Source organism: Pleurodeles waltl, chromosome 5 (assembly GCF_031143425.1).
Source record: "Pleurodeles waltl isolate 20211129_DDA chromosome 5, aPleWal1.hap1.20221129, whole genome shotgun sequence".
NCBI lineage: Eukaryota > Metazoa > Chordata > Amphibia > Caudata > Salamandridae > Pleurodeles > Pleurodeles waltl.
Genome location: NC_090444.1, coordinates 1,771,442,460 through 1,771,460,232, shown reverse-complemented (window position 1 = coordinate 1,771,460,232; position 17,773 = coordinate 1,771,442,460). Strand labels below are relative to the sequence as shown.

General features: G+C 46.1%; 1 protein-coding gene across 4 annotated transcripts in view; it reads left to right on the top strand.

The window, feature by feature from the left end:
* The window catches only part of TOGARAM2 (TOG array regulator of axonemal microtubules 2), a 447,421-nt gene that overhangs the window by 131,807 nt on the left and 297,841 nt on the right, over positions 1-17,773 (top strand). Inside the window, exon 1 of one of the 4 annotated variants that reach the window (XM_069236207.1) lies at positions 2,449-2,560. The exons of the other annotated variants lie outside the window; for them this stretch is intronic. The gene's annotated coding sequence lies outside the window, so the exon portion shown is untranslated. Of the gene's footprint in view, positions 1-2,448; positions 2,561-17,773 lie in introns of those variants that run through there. 4 annotated transcript variants of the gene reach the window in all.

Genomic DNA, 17,773 nt, shown 5'->3' with positions numbered 1-17,773 from the left:
ACTGGAAATCTTGGGCAACTAAAGTGGCAACTTCTAAAGTTGCACGTTGCCCACCAGTGGCATTTAAATTCAATGTAACCATTACATCAAATTTAATGCACTGATTCTTTTGATACCTTACCTTAACTTTAGTAGTCCCATTCACAAGTTAGCAGAGCTGGGATGCTACTCTGTACTTGCCAATGGGGCTACCAGCTTCACAGTACAAATGACAATTTAGGGTTTTTACTGCTAGAGCATGTAAAAGTACATGTTCCACTCTTTAACAAACAGGACCCTGCCTTAGGGCTCCCTAAGCCTACCTTAGTGGTGACTCATATACAGTGGCGTAGCGTGGGGGGAGCAGGGGGGGGCGGCCGCACCGGGTGCAACATCTTGAAAGAGACTAAATCCACGGGTTAGGGGGCGCAAATTACTTGCCTTGCCCCGGGTTAGGGGCGCAAATTACTTGCCTTGCCCCGGGTGCTGACAACCCACGCTACGCCACTGCTCATATACATTAACAAGCATTTGCCATGCAACGGGTCTCGCATTTGTTTGAGCTAGAGCAATTAGCATTGTAGACTCGTAACCGGACTTTTCTTGCCACATAAAATGAAAATGAAAATAAAACAGTTTCACATAACTAACTGGACTTTTCTTGCCATATAAACTGAAAAGTAAAAGTTTCAGATAAGCGAGCTGACGGCCACCATCAGTGCAAAGCAGACACACAAAAGGGAAATAAAAGTTCACTTGTAGTGAAAACTATCGGCAAAAGTGCAATTATCCATGTAACCGGCAAAAGTGCAATTATCTACGTAACCGGCAAAAGTGCAATTAACTATGTAACAGGGTCAATGTCATTCAAAGCGCTCGACTTCTGCCCAGCGAGATCGTGCTGCGAAAAAAGAGAAAAAGTTGTCCAGAAACCAGATGGAAAACGTGGAGCCTCGTATGTTTTCAGTACTTGGTTGCTGCGCTCGAGGAGGGCTAAACACCGGAAAAGGCATGACTTATGCATGCCTTTCACCAATGAAAGCAAGCAGATTTTAAAAGGCAAGCCCACAAACCAATGAAAGACACTGATGTGACATGGGTGTGATTTGAAGCCCAAAGAGAGATTACAATACGGGACGAAGCACTTTATGCTCGCCCCTAAAAAGGGAGGTATGTGCTTTGCCATTACTGTAAATGGAAAAGTTGAGTTAGCAATTCTAAACTGCTTCTAGTTTTCTGTGGCAGACTGGGAGCCATACTTTCCCTTGTACTCATGGTGGCCTAACTAGTGCTGCTGCCCATGAGAGACACCTCAACTTAAAGGGCCCTAGGTACTCCTAGTGCCATATACCAGGGACTTACAAGTTGGGCTATGCCAATTCGGGACAAGCCAACCAAACACATCACTTTAAGGGTCGGAGTACATGCACTGCGTCCTGTTTAGCAGGGTGCAAGGCATTCCAAAGCCATTGCACCAGCACCTAGGCGGGTAAACCTGCAAAAAACCTGTTTCCTTCACTTACTACCAGTGCTTAGCATTATTCTAAGTACTTCTAACCGTTATAAAAAAAGTCACAGGTTCTGAAGAGTAACTTCAAAATGCGATTGCCAACACCAAGCACTTCACATGGTGAAGCTCGGCTTAGATATTAAATCTGCAGGTACCAAGGCTACAACCGCCCCACTGGACTGCCCCTAGTGGTGGGAGTGAGGGGGTAGTGTCCCACCCGTGTGTATAGCACCTAGTGACACCTGTTTCTAAGCACGTCCAATGAAAGGAAATTTTAAAGGTGACTGTGAGGCTTTCTGTCTGGGGCAGGAGGTGGTTAGTGGACGGCAAGGGTAAAGTTCTGCAGGACTTGATATACAATATCCCAGTCGAGGGTCTGTTTACCTTGTTGATGGAGTGAAGGCTTTGACTTGTGCCAGGTGAGGGATCCATCCCCTCCAGGAGCGAAGGGTCACTGGCAGGATCAGGTGCCTACAGTCACACACCCACCCCACCCCACACAGTGCTTAATTTGTAAATAAAAACGTGCCTGTGCCCAAAGCTCTCCTCTTAAACACTCCCTGCTGCGATTAAATGTGTGAGCACGGAATACTGAGGCAGCGTAATCCTGAAGCCATCTCGGCCTCTTTAATCCATTTACAGCCACTCCCTGCCCCTTCAGATCACTCTTGCAGCTTTGTGCTATCTCCCATTGTGAAGCATTTTACGTTTTTTTCTTCTTCCGTCTTTCTCATGTGTCGGTGCCCCGCATCGGAAACAACAAACACAAATTAAGCACTGAGCCCACACCACCAAAGCCAGGAGGCGCTTCCGCCGCAGCGCCCACACCCCGCAGGGCTCCTCTCGAGGCGGTTGCTACGCAGCCGTGTTTGTGCACCGCGTGTGACACCGCTGCCTTCGCGGCGCGACAACCCGTCCTCCCTGCGTGTCACACGGACTCCCTGTCCGCGCCAGGGAGACGCTACCGGCAGCCGCGAACCCAGGGGCTCCGGTCCGAACTCTGCACCTGCGACCACGCGCGCCGGCCTCTAGGCGCTAGATAAAGAATGCGACCCGGTCTTCTGAACTGAGGTTAGTCTCCACTTGGCATTTTAGGACACTCCTTTAGTGGAGTAAAATTGGGAACTTTGAGACCAAATTTACCAAGAAAGTTTCATTTTAAGTCTTTATGAGGCTTGTTAATTGGGCTCGCAGATAAGTAATTTGTGCGTTTATTTCCTGTGTAGCGCCAAATGAACTGGCGCGGTTTATTGAGATATCTTTCCAGCAAGAGGCGCTGGTGTCGGCGATTAGGTTTTTAAAATAAACATTATAAGCCCGTCTATTGGTTCTGGTAGTTGGGCTGTGTAAACATTTTGGGAGGCTGGATGAAGTTTCTGAACTCTGGATATCCCACCCTCGCGAAAAGTACTGAGTGTTATCACTTAAACGCTGATGGAATAGGATATGATCAGTGCTGGACGGGTTAATGCTCCTGTGGAAATGTCAGTAAAGCCTTTGGACCGCATTTTAGAATCCCAGTAGGGCCCACCCAGCCTTTCATCTTCATAGATTCTATAAAATGAAAGCCATTAGTTGGTAGATAGTATCGCTGTTACTTTTCTTTGTTAGGATATCCCGAGATCGTGGTAGCAGTTACTACCAAAAAAGCAAGTTATTATAATTTCGATTTGTCTTATCAGGCGAAATTATGGAGCAGGGAGCCAATCAACCAGGATTTACATCTTCACAATTCCAGGCTACGAGGATTGACATAGAGTTTGCCTCCTGTCAGTGTTATCTATTTGCTTATTAATTTAAAGTGGAATACCGAATTCATAAATATGTAATTTGTCAGGTTTCCATGTATACTCAAAGCGAAGATTAGATTAGATTCAGTGCTTGAAAAAGCCGAGATGGCAACTGCATTACGTCAGAAACAGAGATCATATAAGAATGAGCACTGTCTATGTCCTACATATGTGTTTATTTATTGTGAGTTTTTTTAGCGCTACACTCATACACGTCACGTCTCTGTTGCTTCAGTGCGCTTACTTATAGTAATTTCATTCATTCTACCTGACGTGTCCCTTCCGTAGAGACCCAGGCTGAGGGCAAAAGCGCGCGAGACTCTAGTATCCGTGGAAGTGGCGGGAAGCTTAACAAGCGTGGGGTAGTTTAGGAGGTCAGAGCACATGCTGCCGAACTCCCTGCAGCCACTCTCTCCATCCCGCGATTTTGTTTGTGGGCTCAGCAGTTCACCATTCTGAGCTGGTTATTACCACAGGGTTGTAAAAGTAATAGCTGGTATTTACAATGAAACAAACCTCCCAGGCCCTGTCAGAAAGCGCTATACGAACCACAGAGTATTATTGGTGTAATGACAGTGTCAGTGTCGCTCGCGGCTGGGTAACAGTGGTGCTGGGTGATAATGGTGACACTCCAACAACCCATGGCTGCCAGGATCATAGGGGTAACAACAGAGACGCCACCAATATATCAGTGGTGGCACTTGGTGCATGGGGATAATATCTGTGACACCCTAAAGTCAGAGCAGGGAGTGAGTGCATTGGGTAAACATTCTGTGCCAGGAATGGGTTATTGATTTGGGAGATATATAACCCTACCAACTCCACAAATGCACTCTAACCAGGTCAAATCACATTATCAGCCAATCCCCAGCGAAGTGCGTCCTAAGTTCAAGCACTACCAACAGTTTTAAAGTAAGGGACACAACAAAACAAGCATTTGCAATGCAGTAGGACTCGCATTAGCTTGAGTTAGAGCCATTGGTGTTGTAAATTGAAAACTGGAGTTTTCTTGCCACATAAATTTGGTCAAGCCTGCCTTATACTTTGGTCGCATTGTAGCACAAATGAAATCCTAACTGTGAGTATGACAGCAAACGTACCATAAGACCACTTTAGTACTACGTCTAAATCTCACTTTGTTTACATGCCGACGCCAAATGTATTGCCCTGGAATTGCGCTGCAACCGGGCGCAGTCCTAGAATTTGTTGCATGTTAGAGCAGTTGCAGCTCGCGGGGATTCCTAGGGGCGGGGAGGCATGAGGGGGGGAATTAATATATTTAAATTAGAAAATAAAATTAAAAAACTTACCTCTCCGTCGTGCGCCGCTCCCCTCTCCCACATCGTCGCTGCACGCAGGCACAGGCTCCCAGCCTGCCCTGCGGCCAATGCTGACGCTGCTCAAAGCAGCGTCCGGTTTGGCTGGGAGCGCCCTGGCTGGGTACTCCCAGGCAGACTGGGAGCCTGTGCAGGCTCTATTCAGCCCAGCAACTGTGTTGCTGGGCTGCATAGAGCCCTGTGCGCACGCGTGTTTGGCCAGCCAAAGACCGCCGGCCAAACATACATGCGCAGTGAGGAGGAGTGCGGCGCACTCCCTCTCAGTGCACGTCACCCCCATGGCCCCGCCCCTTTCAAAGTAAAGGATAATAAACATTATTGTCCTTTTCTTTGAAAGGTTTTGCAGCTGCCGCTGTCGGCGGGGGGGGGGGGGCTCCGCCCTCATGGGGGAGCCGCCCCTGTGTTAGAGGTCGTCGGCCAGGGAATGCTGGATTAGCCAAAGCACAGGGTGTGAAAGGGCAGCACTGTTGAAAGTAACACCTATTTCCAAGTATGAGGACCTTATCCAGAGACATCATTGTGGCAAGAAATAAAAGCAACTTCCTTGAGAACATAGATAAGCGTGAAATTAGAATTTGACAGCAGAAAAGCGCTGTCGGTTCCATGAAGCTTGCCCACTTCCTGCCTCGTCTTGAGACACAGAGTCCTCATGTCTCCCAGCTGCACAACCAAGGCTGTTTACTCTAATATCGCGGTCTCAGTTGTATTCATGTCCTGCCTGTGTTCTCGCTGTAAAGATTAGAAGTGAAGAGTGTGAGCGTTGTCCATGTTTTCATAAACATCATGGATGTCCGCGCAGGAAAAATGAACCATGCTTCTTCCAGTTGACTTGCACTGCAAACAGGAATGCTTGAGGATCAAGAATGTGAAAAAAAATCAATTTTTTAAATCACTTTTGATGTAGTAGAGGAGGAACAGGAGGAAGCATGAGCATATTGTGATGGCCAACAAAATGTTCTCTAGTGAAATCCCCTGGGAGGAAACTAAGCACAAAAGGGAGGGACATTTTGAAAAATGGGCCAATAAAAATGAAGCATTTAAGGCAAACACAACAAAAAACAAATGGCAAGAGTGGGCGTGGTTAAAAGCCCATACTGACTACATCACTTCTTGCAGATAGCTCTGTGCGCTGCCAAGCTCAACCTAAAAATAGACACCAAGATCATCTAAATAGTTTAAGGGGAACCGGAGATATGTATGTTTAAACTTTTAAGGTAAAAACAGCAACGAAAAAAAAGTTGAGCACTATGGGAAAAAACAATGGTTTGCAGTGGACCAGGAACTAGGCCAATTTCAGGGCCGACCACAACAGAGCGGAGGTCAGATACCCCAAGCGGGTTGACCCAGTCAAAAGTTTTACCTTCCGACTTACGCCTTGATTACAAGTATAGGAGCTATTTATTAGATAAATAATAATACCACAGGGTATACTATGATAAATAACACCTGTTGTGAGTTTGGGGGAATAACATGCAAAATTTGGTGTTGAACGTACCAAAATTACATGATACGGTAAATACTGTATACATTTCCCCTTTAAATTTCAGCAAATTTGACCTGATGAAATTTAACGAAGGTTGGGGTATTTAACACATCCGATAACTATCAGACACGTTAAATACCTTCCAGCTTGTAATACTGACCCATAAGTAAACAGTAAGTTACACACAGGTCGGAATGCACCATAATCATTCCCTCAGACTCCTGCTGGAGCAGGTGGAGGTGGTGATTGAGACGGCAGATTTATCCTGTGCAGTAGCCAATGACTGGAGAAATCCTAACACCCAATTCTAACAATCTTTTTGCAGCCCCTCTACCTCTTTTTACAGCACTTCCTCTTGGCCTTACTGTAAAATTACCCAGAAGTCCCCGATGCAACATGGTGGGACCCTGCTGCCTCCAGTCAGGTCTGTCGTCAGTCTCCTGACCACTCTACGACCTGTCAGGGTCAAAACTGGTTTTCCCATTTACTGTGGTGGGAGCCTAACTGTCTAGGAGGGTCCTATGGATGACTAGAAGAAGAAATTCTTGGCATCACCAAGTTAAAAGAAGTGGTGATAAAGCTGGCCTTTGTTTTGCCAACTCTTCCTGACTTCTCCTAGATAGCTTATCTCTGCTAAGCGGTCAGCAGTTCACATCCATTCTCCTTTCTCGGACAAGCCATTGTCCTCAGAGCCTGAGTCCCTAATTCTCCCAGCCAAATATGTGTATTCCAGCTCCGATGGTGTGATAGGTAGCCGGATTTAAGCCAATTCTGGCTCAGATAGTCTGAGGTGCATTTTTACAAAGTTACTTTTCTGCTTACGTTATGAAAAATCTGATTTAACCATTATGTCAGATTGTAAAGGCTAAGCAGGAAATAATGTTGAAGCTCTTTCAGAAGTGGAGGTGGAAAATAAAGATCTCAAACCCACCGAAGCCTATTGGGGAAAGGTCTAATCAGGACTCCAAAGTGAAATAGGTTTTGGGGTTTATTTCACTGATGGCAGACTGACCCAAATATGCAGTGTGCTTTTAAAAAAAATATATATATTAGCACCCTTCCCCAAGGGCTTACAGGGCACATTTTAAAGGGTTACTTATGAATATATAAAATAGGCTTTTTGTAAAGAACAAAGGCAGTTTTCCGGTTGTGCACTGCAGTGCATTTTAACTACTGGCTACCCAGTGCACAGTGGTGGGCCTGGCAGAAACATATTTTTGTTACCCATGTGGTTGTTGTAAACACACACTGCACCCCACATACAACATGTACCTTTCCTCGCCAGAGGTGCACTGAAGCCAACAAGTTACAATGGACTTATACAGAAGTTAAATAAGCCTAAATAAAGGAGTTACAATGTACAGCACATGCTTTGGAAGTGAAGCACAGATATTTTATTACTATTTAACAGTGGTAAAGTGCAGAGAGTCCTAAAACTAACTAAAATAGGGTCCAGAAAAAGGTGAAAATATGTGGTAACCATGCAAAAAAGGGCTGTGGCAGTGAGTGCACAGGGATAGTAGCCGTGACACCCCAACATTTCAGGGCTGGCAGTGCGTGTACAGGGGTAATAACAGTGACACCCCGTCATGTCAGAGCTGAGAGTGCCTTAACATTCACCAGCATTGTAAGAAACAAAGTCGCGTCTTTCTCTCTGTTGTGTGAGGGATAAAGTTCTGTGCAATGTAGTGCAGTCCACAGCCTTATACCTACACTAAATGTCACTATTTAGCCTAAAATAATGTACAGCATATGCTGAAGCATGGTAAGTGAGCCCCTACTGAACACATTTTTTCATTCTCTGTTTCCTTTACCACCTGTTTCTAGGTGGTGGTATGTTAAGGGGGTGGTGCCTAGTGTTTAGGTATTGTTGATTGACTTTCAATTTTGCTGGTTTTACTGCATGGATATTCTTATCACACAAGGGGTACTGAGAAGCACTACACTTAAAGTACATAGATGTACTACTTTCATGTAGTAATTCGGAATCTGCTGAACTACGGAATTACCTCCATATTAGCGTCTGTGCAGGGTCTCTGATGTTACAGCAAGGAGAGGAGTAAGCCTGGTTGTCCCTACTAGTCCTTACTGCATCTAAGAGCTCAGCTGGCCCTCCCATAGCAGACATGCACCCTTCACCTCCATCCCAGCCTGGAAAGGAAGACGAATGTTAAGCTCATGTTGGAGGGACAGTCATGAGAACATGGTGTTTCCAGTACAAGAGAGTGCTGCATACTCATATTGTCTTTTTAGACAGAAATTGGGAGTCACTTGGCTTCTTTTTTCTGACTTCTGTTCTACTGGTTCAGTTTCTTTCACTTTGCCAAAAGGGGGAATATCCTGATATCAATATACATGCTAAGAAGTCAGTATTTTGTGTCTATAATTTTGCTAATTCAGTGGATTGTGTACTTTGCTTATTAGCAGGCATTTGGGACAATGCCTTATAGGAATCGGAGCCCAAATCCAATTTTAAGGGATGGTAAAGTCTGGTGGTTGTGCATAAAACTGAAGAGGAATCATAGATTGCAGCCTGCGAGAATGCCTCTGCAGGGGTGTGTGGATGTGGTTCTGCTGCAAGAGTTGCCCACTTAAATATTACAGTTTTGCACTCAAAACTAAATAAAACAAAATAGTGGAGGAGCAGAAGTGGTCATAATGGTGGCGAGGTCACTACGAGGGACTGGTCAAAGCCCCTCGTAATCTTTTGTGGAATACGATCACTTTAAGGACAGCCCACCCAGCCAATGACGAATTGTAACAAATGTCAACAGCCAATAGCTGAAGTGGGCTGACCAAAAGTCAAATTTTCTGTACTGTACTCAGGTGTTTATGTGCACTGGTAACATCAGATCTATTAAAAAAAGACTAAAGTTGTTTGTAGGCCAGACTTAAAATGGAACCTGCCATTAGTGATCCCAAAATTAACCTCAAAGTGATTAACGATCATGAAAACCACATAATGAAACCTTTGTCCTGCTGAAATAAATCCTTTACTCTACGAAGCATGAAAATTGGGGTTGTTACACCCTGAATTTGCACACTTACTCAAGCATGATTAGAATTAAAGGAAGGTATGCAACTAAGATGCAAAAAGCCATTGGTAACGTTTGTGAATACACACAAAGTTAAACATTTGTAGGGATTCCTTACATTTCTAACCTTCTCATCCCATAGTCTAGAAGCACCCATATCCCCACCTCTCTGTAAAATGCATGACTGTTGCAAGTGCCATAGAGAGTTTAAATAGACACAGACTCCCATCCTATGAACTAGGGTGTGTCACTTGTGGGCAGTGTGGACATTTTATACACAGCTGAAATTAGGGGCACGAAACATTTGTAAATTGGGTCCATGGTTATAGAGCGGTAGCTGTAGAAAGGCTACAAGGACCATGGAAGCCTGATGACTTGAAAAATGTTTACCTTTTCCGGATTATTGCAGGAGCGGAGGAGATGATCCTAGCTTTATAGTAATTATATTGTAGTTTGTCAAAAGAGGAGGTAGCGTGATGTACAGAATTATAGCATGTTCTGATGTTATGAGGTAAACCAATGGCATCTTAGACAAAATGCAACAGTGGTACCTCACGTGGCCCCTATATAAGGGTGTTAACAATAGGTGGAGTGTGGAGGATCACATTAAGGAACAACCATTTGCATAGCAACGGGTTTCGCATTTGCTTGAGTTAGAGCTATTAGCGTTGTAAACTCCTACCCGGACTTTTCTTGCCACATAAATTGAAAATTAAAAGTCAAACATTTTCATATAAGCGAGCCGATTCACAGCGCCACAGCCGCCATGAGCATCAGCGTGAAAAGACATGCAAAAGGTAAAAAAGTTCGCTCGCAGTCAAACTTACTGGTAAAAGTGCAATTAGCCATGTAACAGGGACGATGGCCAAGGCGGAAACAAAACATCCCCAAGGAAGGACAAACGTAAGCCATTTACCAATGTCATCAAAGGATGTTTGAAGGGCAAACCCACAGACGAGTGGTAGTAATGGGCGAGATGTGGGCATTGCTAAAAGCCCAGATACAGACCAACACGTCGGAAAAGCAGCACTTGTGCGCTGCTATGCTCAACCTAAAAACTGGATGGGACTTATCCAGAAAGTTTACCCTTCTCATGTGCAATACTCTAAAGAAGGTCCTGGGTTCAGTCTAGAAGATTATGCTTCCATGCTTCTGTCCATTAGGAAGGCTCTCTGTCCATGAAGCGCCTTGCTAATGAACAGGGGGACTGAGATCCAGAGTTGAGGAGCAGCTCTGGAGATGACCTTTCCTATGTTTGGTCAGGAATGCAGTGCTTAATTTGTGCATGTTGTTTCCGGTGCTGAGCACCAGCACTTATTTTTGAGGGGCGGCGTTTATTCTTCCGCCCCAAGCGTTTGCTGCGAGCAAACGACATATGGGAAAGACGAATGAAGGGAAAAACGAAACAGCGTCACAAAGGGAGAAAAAATAGAAAGCTGCAAGAGTGAGCTGAGGGGGCAGGGAGTGGCTTTACATGGATTGAAGAGGCCCTAGGTGGCTTCAGGATTACGCCGCCTCAGTATTCCATGTTCACACATTTAGTTGCAGCAGCCGCGTGTTTAAGAGGAGGACTTTGAGCACCGGCACCTTATATTTACAAATTAAGCACTGCATGAATGGCCCTCCAGAGATCCTACATTTTTATCCAAGCTGTTTTGGTCTGTTCAGGTTGACTGCTTTGCATGTGATACTTGGAAGTTTGAATTTGCATCTTACTTCAAATGGAAGCCAACGAAGATCTTTTAATTCAGGGGGTGATGTGATCTTTGAGTCAGGTGCTGGCAAACAGCCATGCAGCCTCATGAAGAATCGCCTATCTTGATTTAGGAAGTTCAATTATCAGGTCAATGCCACAATGTATTCCACTTATGACAGTGCTTGGACTAATGTCTTATGTCTTATGTCTTTGTTTGGAACAAACAGTTTCATTTTCCGTAGCATCTTCTTGTGATTTGGGCTTCCTTAACATGGCTATCAAGATGGAGTTTGCAACTCAATGATTTTGCTTTTTTAACCATTATGGTTGAAATTACTAACGCGTTGGAGGTAGAACATCTTAGTGTGATGGAGGGTTCCTTAGAAGGAAAGGTCAGCAAAAAAACTGCAGTTAGTCTCCAATAGCATGAACCAGTGGAAATACCATGCACCAAAGGCACCAATGACTTAAATGTGCAAAAGATGGAAGTGGTGCATAACATGGGAACACCTAAAATGTTGGCAGTGAAACTGAGGTGCAAGCTTACACATGCCCTGACATTGTCTCTTCAGTACTATATCCCAGGCTCCAGGGAAATAGAATAGAAGTGTATGGATTTCTTGTGCATCAGCTGCATGCCTACGGTGTTAGCTGAGGGGCAGCTTTTGTTGTCAGTATTGACAAATCATGCACTTTGTTTGGATGTATAAGCCCTTATGTGGATATGTGTGACTAATTCTCAACAACTGGAGGCTTCACTGACACATCCAAGTAGTGACATCAGTAAACAAGGTCCTAGAACAATATCAGAGAGCACAGCACTCTGGATAGTAGAACCATAGACCTTGGATGTCATCACAGTCGATATCTCCAGTTTGTGTCTGTAGCAGCATCAGATGATCAATCACACCACTCCTGACGAAGTCTACTCCACACCCGTGGCATCATCCCATTAATAATCACACCTTTCAGGGGAAAGTGCTGGATTCATGTTTTCCTTTCCATCTAAATTGATTCGGAGAGGGGTTTATTGTGGCTGGCCCTGCCAGGTCCCCACCGGCTCCAGCACTGACGCTGCTGCTCTTGTGCGTGACTCTAACAAGGGCACATTACCCTCGCTTGTAAATGTTGAGAGATGACGATATGTATTGTTTAATATAGACTACATGAGCCAGTTTCAGAAAGCCTTTTTTTGTGGATGTTTTTAACTTCTGTAAATTCAGGAGTACTTTACAACTCCGTCAGGGGTAGGTCGCACTCACATAGGCAAAACATTGAGAATCAGCCTCCGGTTTCACATTCATCAAAGCTGTTAGAACTGGCAGCCTCAGGGTGGTCTCCCACCAAACCTTTTGTCTTCACTACTCCTGTTTTACTGAGTTTGTTTTTGTGGTGCTTAAAACTCTGCCCACTATACCACTGCTAACCAGTGCTAAAGTGCTTCTGCTCTCTCCTTTAATCTCGTTGAAATTGGCTTACACCCAATTGGCATATTTCATTTATTTATAAGTTCCTAATAAAGTGATACTGTGGGTACCTGGGGCTGGTAAGTTAAATGCTACTAATGGTCCTCCAGCACTTATTGTGGCACCCACTTATGTAGCTGTTAAAACCTGTCTCATGCCAGCCATTGCAACCTTTTTGATCTGGCAAAATAAGCCTTTTGCCAGGCCTAAATCTTTCATTTCAATGCATATATTTCACCCCTAGGCTAGGCCCTAAACAGCCCACTGAGCTGTTGGACATGCACTTTTAACTTTTACATGTCCCGGAAGTGAAAAACTCTCAAACTAGTTTTTCACTGTGGCAAGGCCTACCTCTCTCTTACAATAACATAGGGTCACCTTATTACATTTAATAAGTGATAACGTTCATGCGGGAGCAGGTTATAACTTCATGTTTGGTATCTGAGGAATTGTAATTTAAGACTTTCTTTAATGATAAAGTCATATTTAAGAGACAATTCTGAAAATACCACTGTTAGAAAGTTGGTATTTTCTTGTCCTAACCATTTGGTGCCTGCAGCCTGTTCCTGTGTCACATGTCTAGGTGTAGTTTGCAGTTGGCTTTTGTGTATTCATGCCAGACAGTATCACAATAGAGGGTGTTGGAGGGATGGGCCATCCTGGTGTGATGGGAGCTGGAGGGGGGTGAAGCTGTCACCTACCACACTTGCACTTCCGTGGCACAGGCCCAGATTACATGCAAAGGAGCTCACACTAGCCTGTTGTGCCCCCAGAAAAGTTGGGACAAGGGCAGGAAATTCCAGACACTTCTGTAAAGGGAATACTATGAAAGCTTCTCCCAAAGGGGTATAAGGTATACAAATAGGACCCTCAGACCCACTCTTGAGTGCACTCTGGGACCTGTGGATACTACAGAAGAAGTACTGTCCTAGTGCCCTTCTGCTTGAGGTCTCCCCTGTTGTCTGAGAAAGAAGATTGGACCTGCACCGTTCCTCCCAGGCTGAAGTGACTCCAAGGGTCAGATGACTGACCTCCTGTTCTCAGTACAAGGACACAACAAGCTCCACAGGCCTATCTGTAATTGTCCTGCTAACCTGCTGCAACTGGACCAGCCTGAGCCGTGCTGGCCTCTGCTGGAGTGAGTTCCTGATTGCCAGGAGGTGTCACCCAGGTCCTGGACCACCATCCAATGTAGAGAAAACTAAAAACAGTATTTTTCTGTTTTATGTCACACACATTTGACCCAAAAGTATTTACATGAGCACCAGTTACATTACACAAGGAAAGTTTTTTTGGCCTGGGGAGATGAAGTGATTACAGGATATTGAGCTGGTGTCAAGACTTGAACCTGCTTCCTCAGCTCCAGAGTCAGCTGCTCTGGCCCGTACCCCACATTATTTCCTGCCGTTCTCTTTAACCAGTCCTACACCATTAACAATCGCCTACAATAGGCATTCCAAAATGTTCCTTTGTTTGATGATGTCATCATTCACCAGATTCCCCTTTAAATATTTTATAATCATGTGGGGATCACATTCAGTGGCATTTTGTGACAATTTTTTTTTTCAGGTGTTCGCCTAGTTCTCAATCATTGCATTCCTCAAGTCAGGGCGTGCGTTCACATCAGCATGTCACAGGGCGTGGCCCTGTGCCATGTAACACCCCTCCAAAACTTTAAAGGAAAACAAAAATAATAACATAACAGTTCCAACAGGTGCTTTGATTTCTGTCAAAAGCAAGGTCTGAAATCTCGCTGTATTGATTCATAGACATATGGCCTGATTTAGACCTCAGCAGATGGAGTAGGGATATCCTGTCAGCCACATTACTATCTCCATAGGATGTAATATGATGATAATACGGCGGACAGGCTACCTGTCACATTTTTCACGTAGTGTTCACCTCCACCAAGATCTAAATCAGGCAAATAGTCCTCAAGCTTCTTGGATCTTTTAATGCTGGGTTTCAGACAATATGGGTGCTGGTGGCTGGATGCAGACATAGCGTTAGGTTCCAAAAGCTTTTGGGCTACCCTGGTGTCATGGTGCTGGTCAACATCCTGTTCTTCCTCCCAACTGCTCCCAGGCATGGAAGGCAGCTGTGATTTTGATGCGCACGGTGCTGGCTGGTGCCACGGGGTGAAAGCTGAGATGTACCTGGTGATGCAGTCAAAGGTGTTCTTAGCTTTCACCATTGTGCCTGCCCTGTCAACAACCTGAAGGGGTCGGGCCTCAAACACGGAATGGAATTTCCTCCCTAGGTGCTGATCAAGCAAAATAACCCATTCTCCTATGTGGATGTCTGATTCCTTCAATCTCCTGGCTATGGTGGCGTTTTGGTTGTTTGCTGTTCTCCTCTGTTGCGTGGCTTCCATGTCCAGAGGTTTGGGGGGGTCCAACCATCCACATGTGGGATGGTCTCTCACTGCCCTTTCAAACAGGATGTCTGTGGGTGCGCTTTGGGTGATGCTGTGAGGGGATATGCCTGTACGCCCACAGGGTCTTATGAAAGACATTTTTCACATCGCCGTGCTGCTCACAGCCTACTCAGATTGCTTTACTGAGTGTGCGCATCATCGTGTCAACCTCACCATTAATTTGGGGCCACCTGAGCATGATTTTTCAGTGAGTTATGGCTAGGGACTATAGGTATTCTTTGAAATCTTGGCTTTGGAAGGGAGGGGCATTGTCACTCTTGAGAGTTTTGGGCACCCGAACTGAAACAAATATCTAGTTGCAGCTCTCTATGGTATGGTCAAAGGTTGTGCGGCTAACATCTTGACGTTTGGGAACTTAGAGAAGGTGTCCGACTCCACTAGCATGTGTTGTCCATCAGGCAGCAACCCAAAATCCACGCTGATATCACACCAAGGGCCTTCGCTGGGACTGTCAGTGGCAACTGGTGGGGAGCGATCTGGAAGCTTTCAGATTTCTGACTAGTGGCACTGAGTAACCATGTCATTGACTTTGGCATACACAGCAGGGAACCAAACCTTTCACCGCAGGCGCACTTTCGTCTTGGTTGATCATTGGTGCCCAGTATGGGCGATTATGGCTTGCGGCAACTAACGGGGATGACAATGTGGTGACCTCGGAGGAGAACCCTTTTGTCTGTGACACTGAGCTCATGCCAGATGTTCCACAGAGCGGGGAGGTCATGTTGGGTGATGTCAGTGTACGTGTCTGGACACCGTGGAGGAAGTTTTTCCGCCTCCCGGATGTAATCATCTCCATGGTCTTAGGAGACATGAGCCTGATGCTGTGGCATCAGCGATGTCATGGAGTGGTATCATTTTTGGGCACTAAACTTCTGAGATTCATCGTAAATACTCATCAGCATCAGACAGCAAGCTCAGTGAGGTGTCAGTGGGCTGCCTGGGGTGCCTATAGAGGTAGGCGGCAGGATTGTCGCTGCCTGGATCATAGTGCACCATCTGTTAATATTTTTGTAGCTGCGAGGTCCACTTCTAAATGTGGGGTGGAGGGTGAGGCACTGTGCTAGCAAAGAGGGGTATGAGCGGTTTACGATCGGTTAGGACCCGGAAGGGTCATCTATAGAGGTAAAGATGAAAATGGTGGTGCCCTATTTGAAGGCAAGCAGTTCCCTTTCTATGTGGGCATAGCATTGCTTGGTGTCTGTGAGGACCTGGCTGGCAAATGTGACAGACACACATCGATTGTCTCCGGTGTGCTGCATCAGAACTGCGCCAAGACTGATGGGGCTGGCGTCACCCACCTGTTCAGAGTTTTTTGCTGGGTCGAAATATGCCATCATAGAGAGAAGAGCATTTTTGGTGGCCTGGAAGGCGTAGCCTTCCTCCTTACCCCATGGTCAAGAGGAGCAGGCTTTTGTGAGGCATCCGAACGGGCCTGTGAGTGTCACCAGACTGGGAATGAACCTCCCACAGTGCACTGTGAGGTTGAGGAAACTCAAGACTTTGGCAACCGTAGCTAATTGTTAATGTTAACCTTGATGCTGCTGCTTGAGAAGATGTAGCTGAAGAATTCCATCTCCTGGCAAAAAAACTGACACTTGGCTCAGTTAGGGGTGAGGCCGGATGCCTGGATTCTGTGGACGGCTGCACACAGGTGACAATGATGGCTCTCGATGGTGGGGGCATGTATGAGAATGTCATCACTTACATTAATGACTCTTTCTAGGCCTGTGAGCACTTCTTTGCATTCTGTAAGGCCTCCTCGGCCAATGATGTCGCACTTAAGTTCAGTCTGCAATAGCTGCGGAGGCTGATGTGGGTGGAAAATGTTGTGATGTATCTGCTGAACTCAGGCAGCTCGAGCTGGTGGTACCCGGAGTTGAAGACAAGCTTTGAATACCACTGTGATCCATTGATGTCAGCGATCAGATCATCAATTTTTGGAGAGATTTGGCGTTCACACCTTATGGCCTTGTTGGGAAGGCGCATGTCTCAGGTTGGTTACATTGACGGACACCCCAGTGTCTATCAGAGAGATGACAGGTGTACGTCCAATTATTACTTGGTACATGGGGCCAGGGCATTTTGGGGGGTGCTCCGGAAGCAAGAGTGCAGGAAAGTAGGAAGATATCATGATCACTGTCTTCAGTCAGAGCAAGGTTGTAATCTGGCGCTGTGATGGTGGCCTCTGGAGCCAACAACTGTCCATGGAGCACTGCCCGCACACTGTGGCAACGGAGCATTCCACTTCCTCTTTACGTGAAAGGCCTGCAGTCACCATGGCAGACCTTCTCAAAATGGTTGGGGCTTTGGCAAGATGAGCATGTTTTACCCCTGGCCGGGCATTCAAGGAGGAGGTGTGAACAAAATCCACAGTAGCTGCATGAGTCCTTGGAGGCGTCTTCGGCGTTGGCCAGCCCGGGTGTGCTTCACTGAAACTGGTCTCTGTGGACCGCAGCAGCTGACTTGTTCTTAATGGGATGAGGTGTAGGTTTTTGGGGGTCAAAGTAGGCATTGAGGGCTGCTATTGCCCTGTCATAGTCATCATTGTCATCGCCAGTGCCAGGCAGTCTTCGGAATAATTTGAAGATTTTCTCCCAACACAGTGGAGTAGGGATCGTTGTATTCCGCCATCAGCCTATTTTGAGGCTTTAAAATGGTTTTCAGGTGTGCCACCCATGTGTGCCACTTTAGGGCAGCAGTCACTGGGTCACTGAGTTTGCTAAACGGTGGCAGAGGCTTTGACGCACCACCAATGGCATGGGCAAGCATGAGGCTTTGCAGTGGCGGTGCTTGCGCATGCAGTGAGGGCGGAGCCTGCTGGTCGGGCTCAGCGTGCGCATTGCTCTGCTGGGCAGAACTCATGATGGGTGCCATGCGTGGTTGGGGCAAGCGTCAGCCCAATGGGGTCTGCACAGATAGTGCGGAGGTATGATCGACACATCGGTGGGGCAGACGAGCAGGAACACAAGAAGCGGAGTAGCATGACTGACCGACTGGTGCCGCTCACAGGTACTTGCAGGGGGGAATGAGTCAATAGCAC